This window comes from Coffea arabica, chromosome 9e (genome assembly GCF_036785885.1).
Source record: "Coffea arabica cultivar ET-39 chromosome 9e, Coffea Arabica ET-39 HiFi, whole genome shotgun sequence".
Taxonomy (NCBI): Eukaryota; Viridiplantae; Streptophyta; class Magnoliopsida; order Gentianales; family Rubiaceae; genus Coffea; species Coffea arabica.
This window is the reverse complement of record NC_092327.1, coordinates 3,475,801-3,485,087: the sequence shown is the minus strand read 5'-3', so window position 1 is coordinate 3,485,087 and position 9,287 is coordinate 3,475,801. Positions and strand designations below refer to the sequence as shown.

The 9,287-nt window shown below is 36.6% G+C and overlaps 1 long non-coding RNA gene across 2 annotated transcripts; it reads left to right on the top strand.

Annotated features, from left to right (window-relative positions):
- Window positions 1-5,927: 5,927 nt before the first annotated feature.
- LOC140014894 (uncharacterized) lies at window positions 5,928-8,766 on the top strand. Of its 2 annotated transcripts, XR_011821625.1 has the most exons (3): window positions 5,956-6,130; window positions 7,743-7,817; window positions 8,601-8,766. It is a non-coding gene; the product is annotated as an uncharacterized lncRNA (long non-coding RNA). The 2 variants fall into 2 exon arrangements; XR_011821626.1 differs by lacking the exon at window positions 7,743-7,817 and having other exon boundaries at window positions 5,928-6,130.
- Window positions 8,767-9,287: the final 521 nt, after the last annotated feature.

The following is a 9,287-nucleotide window of genomic DNA, read 5'->3' as shown; positions in this document are numbered from 1 at the left end:
ATTATAGAGATTTTTAGGAATGATTTTTCAATCTTTAGTTCATCTTTTGATCATTGTTTTCATAATTTAGATTTAATTTTGCAGAGATACAAGGAGACAAATCTTATGCTAAATTGGGAGAAATGCCATTTTATGATCCGTGAAGAAATTGTGTTAGGACACAAGATTTTCTCTAAAGGAATCGAGATGGACAAAGCAAAAGTAGAAGTCATTGAGCAAATGCCACCTCCAAACAATGTCAAGGGGATAAGAAGTTTTGTTGGACATGCTGATTTTTATAGACGCTTTATTATAGATTTTTCTAAAATATTAAAGCCATTGCGTGATTTACTTGGTAAAGATACCCCTTTTCATTTTAATGAAGAATGTTTGATTGCATTTGATAGGTTGAAAAAGAAATTGACTTTCGCACCAATTATTACTTCACCGGATTGGTCGCTACCCTTTGAATTGATGTGTGATACAACTGACTACGCGGTTGGAACAGTTTTAGGGCAAAAGAATGAAGGAAGGATGTATGTCATTTACTATGCTAGCAAATTGTTAAACGAGACGCAACTCAATTATGCAACCACATAGAAAGAGTTATTGACGGTGATATTTGTCTTAAATAAATTTAGATCCGATCTAGTAGGATCTAAAGTTATCATTTATACAGACTATTCAGTTCTTAAGTACTTGCTTCATAAGAAAGATGCAAAATCTCATCTAATCTAATGGATTATTTTATTGCAGGAATTTGACTTTGAAATTAAGGATAAAAAGGGATCCGATAACCTCATAGCGGATCACCTTTCGAGACTGGAGTATATCCCTACATGTAACAAAATTCCAATTAAAGAGAATTTTTTGAATGAATTTGTCCTAACCATTGTCAATTCTCCATGGTATACGAACTTTGCCAATTATTTGTTAAGTGGAGTGATGTCAAAGGGTTTTAATTATCATCAAAAGAAGAAATTTTTGCATGATGTGAAAAGTTATTTTTGGGAGGAACTATTGCTATATAAACATTGTGCTGATGATATGGTGCATAGATGTATTCCCGAAGATGAGGTACGTAATATTTTATATCATTGTCATAACCTAAAAGCGGGTGGTCATTTTAGTACTTCTAAAACCGTAGCAAAGGTATGACAATCGGGGTTTTATTGGCCAACTATGTTCTGCGATATTAGGGAATATGTTAAAAGTTGTGATGCATGCCAACGAACTGGGAATATTTCAAGAAAAATGAAATACCCCTAACTACTTTTTTAGAAGTTGAATTATTTGATATTTGGGGGATGGATTTCATGGGATCGTTTTCTAGTTCTTTTAGTAATAAGTATATCTTAGTGGTTGTAGATTATGTTTCTAAATTGGTGGAAACAATTGTTTACCTACTAATGACACTAAGGTAATATTTCGGTTCCTTAAAAAAAATATTTTTAGTAGATTTGGTATACCTAGGACAATAATAAGTAATGAAGGAAAGCATTTCTATAACAAACAATTTGACTCCTTGTTGCTTAAGTATGGTTGTAGGCACAAGACATCACTTGCATACCATCCTCAAGCCAACGGACAAGTTGATTTAGCAAATTGAGAGATAAAACTCATCTTGGAGAAAACGGTGAACAAATCAAGAAAGGATTGGGCACGAAAACTCGATGATGCGTTTTGGACTTATCAGAGAGCATTTAAGACACCTTTGGGGATGTCGTCGTATCGTTTAGTCTATGGCAAAACTTGTCATTTACCTGTAGAGATTGAACAAAAAGCATATTGTACAATTAAAGTAATTAATATGAATTTTAATCTTGCAAGTGGCAGAAGGATGCTTGAGTTGAGCGAATTAGAGGAACACTGGTTAAATGCTTATAAAAATGTCAAAATTTATAAAGACAAGATCAAATATTGGCATGATAAGCATATTATTTCTAAACAATTTGAGGTGGGGCAAAAAGTACTCTTATATAACTTACGCCTTAGATTATTTTCGAAAAAACTTAAGTCGAGATGGTTGGACCATTTGAAGTCACTCAAGTCTTTCCTTATGGAGTAATAGAGGTGATAAATGCAAGAAATGAGCGATTCAAAATCAATGGACAAAGATTAAAATCCTACTTGGCCGGTGAAATCATCCCCAAGGGACTCATATGTCCTTTGGATGACTCTTCTTCAACCTAAAGAGTCAAATCTTTTGAATCGAACCAATGATTATAAGCAAAAGCGCTAGTTGGGAGGTAATCCAATGTTTTTGTTATATATGTTAATTTGGCGTGATTTTTACATTTAAAGCGTGTATTTAATTTAGTTTGTTGTTTCGTATTGTAGGTTCGGCAAATGGAAGAAATATGACCATTTAAGGCGGAAAAGGATAGTTTGATTTGAGTTAAAAGTGTTTTTGATCCGTTAAAAAGGAGTAAAATGCATATTTTGATCATTTTACATGTGCATGCAATGATAGTTTTGACAAAAGAATGATTTAGAATGCATTTTGAGTACTTGGGAGTAAAAATCATTTTTTTTTTGGTAAAGCTTGAATTTCTACAGAAAAACTGCAAAAACGCAGCAAACACAACCGAATACGCGACCCACAGGTTGCGTATTAGATTTTGCACCGACACAACAGAATATGCGAGCATCAGAAATACGCGACCTTTAGTCACGTATTTAGTGGTGGCATGTTATATTCTGCACCGACACTAAAGAATATGCGACGTATCAAAACATGACTTCGGGTCGTGCTTTTAGGTCGCATATTGACTCCTCTGTTTGAAAACCAGAAAACGCGAAACCTCTCTTCTCCTCCTTTTCTTGTATTTTACACATGCACACACACAAGGTTCACCAATTCAATCTTTTACTCCATTTCTTTGTTAGAAATCATCAACCCAACATCTTTTAACCCTCATAGAGCAATTTTGACCGATTACAATCCAAGAAAAACAACCAATAATTCGGTTTTTGAAAGATTGGGGGTTAGGGTTTTTAGTGCAACAAGTCATCAATTGGAAGTTAATTAAGGTGTTTTTTATAAGACTTTTTGCATAATCTTCTTCTCCAAATATCTTTCTACTGGATTAAGGTAAGTTTTTTCATCAAATCTTCGTATTTTAGAAGTTGATATTTTTCAATTTCCTGAGGTTTCTGACATCTTTTAATTTCAAATTTTTGATGATATGTATTGATGATTTTAGCTTCCATTATGCTTATTAGGGTTGATTAAGCATATTTATATGTTCAAATGTAGCAATTTGTTGGATTACTAGTTGTTTAAATTTTTAAATGGTTATATTTGGATAAAATTGAAAAAGTAGATTGGATCATTATTGAACCCTTGCTGATGATTGTTATGATTAAAAATGGTTGGTTGATGATATTTTAACATGTACATTGTTGATTAAGAGTAATTTTGATGATTTTGTGATTTTTGGAGATAAATTTTGCCTAACCATGTTTATGGTTCAATGTGGATTATTGTTGCCTATTAGTGAGTGTTATAAGCATGTTTGTTATTAAAAGTCACTAATCTGATCTTAGTTGTTGACTGATGTTGAGAATCTGGTGATTTTAGCAATTTTTTGACAATTTTACATGTCATAACTTGTACATTTTGCAAATTTGCACTGATTGTTTATGACATTAGGATGTGTACATATGTTTAATAGAGCTGAATATGATCCCTACACTTCAAATGTAATTCGATAAAAATGCCTACGGCCCCTATAATTGAAAAAATTGTTCTTTAGGCATTTTATTAAAATTGTTTCTCATGTAATATGTGATGTATGCATCCTTTTGCCTTTGTATAGGAAGTTAATTGCATTTTTCTTTGTTAGATACCATGGTGAGAGGCAAAAGACCGGTTGTGCGTGAACCCTCTCCTTCTAGCAGTGAGGGGACCGGAGAGATGGAGGAAAGTGGAGAATAGGAACGATCACCTTCATCTCAACCTGTGCCACAACATCAACGGGGGAGGACGTCGTGACAAGCTGAGCCAGTGGTCTATGATAGCGCTAGACTTTCAATGTTGAAGAATCAAGAATGGCATGGAGCACGTGTTAATTTAGAATTCCTCTTTGAAAAGCATGTGAGCTCAGAGGTTGAGACAGTGTATCGCCTTTCTGAAGCGTTCAACCAATTTGGTTGGTCGCCGATTCTTAATTTGTCAACACACTATTACCTTGAGCTAGTGCGCGAGTTCTACGCCAACATCGTTAGCAAGACGAATCATAGTGGCGAGTTGATGGAATCGTGGGTGTGTGGGAGGCGCACTTAACTCGAAAGCGTTTAGCAGATATATTGGGTTGTAACAACCAGGGTTTGGTGGTCGATTTGAAGAAAGGATTTGTTACACCCAATAAAAGGTGGGATCTGTCGCACGCCATGTCTAGGTTTGGTCTTGATTACCAATCTTTTTGGTCTTCAAGGAAGGAGACAATGGTGGTAACTGTCTTTGACACTCGCCATTGTCTCATTATTTATATGATGGCGCATAATGTGATTCCGAAGAAGAAGGGTCACAGCGAGATCCGGAAGAGTGACATCTACTTCTTAGATTACATGTTCCACAATCGGGAATTCTCGTATGCCCGCATTCCTTTACCGAACATCATCATCAACTATATATGCTCAATGGCGAGAAGACGCACGTCGTCTTTCAAATTAGCATTTCCCCGCCTACTTTCCTTGATGTTCGAGAGAATGGAAGTAAATTTGGCTAGAGCTGCGAGAGAATTAATTCACCCCAGTACGAAGTTATCTTTGACTTCACTTCGAAGCATGGGCATAGATGTGGCAGCCATCACTCAACCGATTCGGGAGCGACGATCAAAAGTGCGATATGGTCAAGATGAGGCTGGTCCCTCCACCGCTACTCCACCACTATCTCCTCCATTGCATCCACCTCATTCCAACTGACAGAGGCTTTTTGGTTGCTTGCACGACATTGAGTATCAGTTGGGCAGAATGGATACTCGCCTGCAACACATTGAAGACTGTGAGGACCCGAAATTTTTTTATTTTATTTTATCGAATATTAGTAGTTTGTTTAAATATTTATTTACTCATTTTTCTCCAAATTATTATTTCGATCATTTAAAATCCATTTATATGGAACGACGCCTCTTTTATATTTTTAAAAGCGTTTTGTTGGAAAAATTCACTTTTCGAAAACTCGTTTAGTTCAGAACAACGAGTGCACGTTTTTCGAGACTATATTTGAATCGAGAGTGTATTAATATTGGAGAATTAAGAACGATCAATAATAGATTAAGAAAGGTTAATTGAGGAATTAATACTCAATTCACGTGAGGACTCGTAAAATTATTATTTTTAAACCCCTAATTTTGGCTCAATTAATTATCTATTTGGATTTTTGCCCCGAATATTATTTTCTATCCTTATTAGACCTAAATATATGGTTTTATAGCTTCGTTATATTTTTAAAGTGTCTCGTTTCAAAAATTATGTTCTTAGAAGCTTGTTTAGTGAAAAAGTGAAAACGTGTCCGAAAACTTTAGCCAATTAGGAGTACAATAAGCTCAAAAATTTGAGACCTATACAATGGTCCTAAAATAGACAATTTTAGGTTTAAACACACAAGTGATAGCTAGTGGTACGATCGTTATAAGAATTTCTCAAAGGTTTCAATATTATTGCGCCTAAATTAGAAATACGTGTTTTCACGTGCGCGCTTAATTGAGGGACTTTGGACCATTATTTTGGGACAATTAAGAATGAATAATATTTATATAAATGTAAGTGTCCTAGAGGTTTAGTGCACTAGTGCAACAAACGTGAGAGAAATCGAACACAAAACGCGCGCGTAGGGCACTAGTTGTAATTGATTTGACGTATTTAATATATTAGACGTCAAGCGTCTTATGTACGCAAAGGAACCAGCAATCACATTTCATTTCCTCAAGCTTCATGGCCGGATAGCAGCAGCAAAAGGGACAACCGAAACCTTCAACATTTCTTCTTCCAAAGCTCATGCAAATCACCACCAAATCTTCTAAAAATTTAGCACCACTTAGCCTAAGTCTTGGACAACACATTTAGCTGGAAAAGGGAGGAGCTTTCACGGTTCTTCAAGCTTCAAAGGGGCCGAAACTTCTGTCCTAACCAGCCATCAAAGTAGGTAGTAATCAATCACCTTAAACTTGTCTTTTAGAGTTTGATTTATGCATTTGAGCTAGAATCGTCACTTTAGTAGCTTGTATTGTTGGGAAAAAGTGGGCTCTATGAATTCCCACTCTTGGGTTGTTGCTGATTCTGTGCTTGCTGAAGTTTATGATGTCGGATTAGTGTTTAAGTTAGTGATTTGCTGAAGAAAAACTGCTGGAAACTCACGTTGAGTGCAAAGGCCAAGTTGGACCATTTTACCCCTGCTCTGTTCGGTCACTTTAATGCAGAAATTTGAGGATTTAATGGCTTGATTATGTTGTTTACATGTTGTAGAAGTTGTGTACAAAATTTCATTGAAAAATACTGAGTTTTGGTGGGTCAAACGAATTTATTTCCAAAGCTAGTAATCTGGGAAAACGGTTGCCGTCGTAACCAGACCAGTGTTCGTGTTTCGTCCATAACTCCGTACTCCGACGTTGAAATCAAGTGCCGTTAGCGGCATTTGAAACTAGACGTTCCCATGTTTCCAACGGTGTATAATGCACATTCTGTTTTTATGTGTGTGAGCCACACCATTCATCTGAAGTCAGCTGTCCTGTTTCTCCGTTCTGCCGAAATGATTTGATGATGCTGCAACTTTAGGCTTAATTTCGAGCTAGTTGCATGCTGAAACTTAAAACAATTTCTTCTGTGAAATCACAGCCCTGTGAATTTATTTTCTAACACTATCAACCATTCCCAATTCTGAATTAAATTGAGGGAGTTATGATCAAAATACGGCGACTGCCTCGTTTTTGAAACCTTAGATTTGGACAGATTGCCTTAAGGATTTTTCCAAACTTTGGTTGATTGATTAACCACCTTTCCGAAGGTATTTTTCCACGAAATTTGATAGAGAGATACCCTTCATATAGGAGTATTATAATGAAAAATTTGGTATCAATCCAAGTCCGTTTCGACACTTAACTAAAGGTCCAAAGTCGGAACCAAATCTGGAAATTTGTTAACAGTCTTGAAATCTATCCAACTTTGAGCTACCATATCTTGGTACTCGAAACTCCGATTCTCGATCCGCTTGTTCTGCCCTAAACCTTACTTGCACCTCTAATTGAGCTACAAATTTCAAGGGCTGGTTTGCAACGAGTGAATTCTTCTAAATTTTCAAAGTTAGCGAAAAACCAACCCCGGCTCAATCCTGGGTGATTTGGAACAGAAACTTTAAGCTCATTTTTGAACACCTTCCACTTAGATTCATGGAAAAGTGTCTTCTAAGAACTTTTAGTACTTTGGAAGAGGTTTCCAACGGTACCAAGTTTTCCAATTTTCGACATGTGGAATCTGAGATACGATTTTTTGAAAATATCGTATCAAAACTGAAATTTTCTGAATTTCAAGGAAATGGAGTTTTTCAAGTATTCCTTATTCCTTCGATAATACTTGAACGTTTATGCTTGATTTCCAAGATAACAAAACTCGATTGCTCTTGTACATTAAGAAACTCCACTTGAACCTCGATTTACTAGTAATTGAGGTTCATTTTCATGAAATTTTCCCAGATTGTACTAGTGCACAATCTTCCTTGATAATTGGGATGTGTGAATGATAATTCACTATTAAATGCTCAGGCGCTCAAGAGGACCTTCCAGAGGATCTCACGGGAGACGCCTAAACCATCATTTGAACTCGCTACTTGAATCACTGTGAGTGTCAAGTGCATGAACTTGTTGTTAAGTGGTTATCTGTTTCTTATCCGTTATGTAAATTTGAAATTTTGAGACGAGGGTGTACTTTATCGCACTCGTACTCTTTCAAATGAAATTATATTCGAATTTGGCTATGTGAATTCGTATCCGACTTGTACATGGTAATGTGGATGTGATTTGTACTTGTGATTCGTATATGTGATCCGTATTTGTGATTCCTATTTGGAATTGTCGATTTGAGCGTTGCTCATCGACTTATATTCGTATTCGTATTCATATTCGGGGGACGCCCAAAACTCGTTGGCTAACTTTGCGAATCGAGCCAGCATGGGCTTGGTCGATAAGCTTAGCAAACCATGAGATATTCGTAGAGCATGATCTATTGGAGAGATCTTGCTCGGCATTACTCGTGCAGTATTGCCATGATATACTCGAGTATTATCAAAAACTTTGATGAGCGGGCCCGGTAAGGGGGTGTAACGGTGACAGGATTCGAAGAAAAGTGGTGTATCTACGGATTTGATACTTATGTGGTTGACGGAGTGTCAACGTGAGATGTGATCAAGACTTCGACTCGACTACGTGGAATTTAGCTCCTGAGAGCTACAGTATCCTTGAATTATTTCTGTTTATTTTTCCTATTCGAAATGTGAATTATTCGAATTTGATAGTCTTACCTACAATGTAATTGTTGTTGCTACTTGGATTATGTGTTTGCATGTGTGTTTTCTTGGCCTCACTGAGTATTGGCTCATCCTATTAGTTTGTTTTCCTTAACAGGTTGGATTGGAAGATTTTGGTAAAGCCGACTAGATTATACTTTTGATTGGAATCGGGGCTGTAAATGTGTAGTCGACTTTTAATGGTTGCATTTTGGAACTTGATGTATCTTTTGTGGACATGATGTAAGATTTAAATATTTAGTTAAGGAAGCGACTTTTCTTTATTTTGACTCGTAGTATTTGGTATGTATCGTTAAGTTCGATTTGATTTGTCTTGAGTCCTGGCGAGAGCTGGGCAGGCGTCCCGCGGATACCCTTGGGCTCGCCCTTGGGAGAAGTGGGGGGCGTCACAAAGACTATTTGGGCATGCATCGACCTCCCACTCGTGGTGATGAGGAAGAGGACTAAAGCCCCGCCGGACTCCTCATGATCTTTGTTTTTGTTTCCATTTTGCGTTTTTTTTCATTATTGGTTTTACCTTCTCTTTATGGGATGTTTAACTCGCATTTATCATTTTGAATTACGGAACTTGTGGCAGTTTTTTGTAGATAGTTGATTGTAGATGGTAGATCGATTGATGGCTCGTGACTCACGGTTACTTTTGTGCATAAATGATTGGACATGTTATTGGATAATTGCCCTATGTTTTAAATGTCGTTTTATTGGCTTGCTGGCAGGGAGTTTCGTCCTATTTTAAGGGAAAACTCTGTCAAAATTTTTTCAAAACCTTGTCCAAAATTTCCAT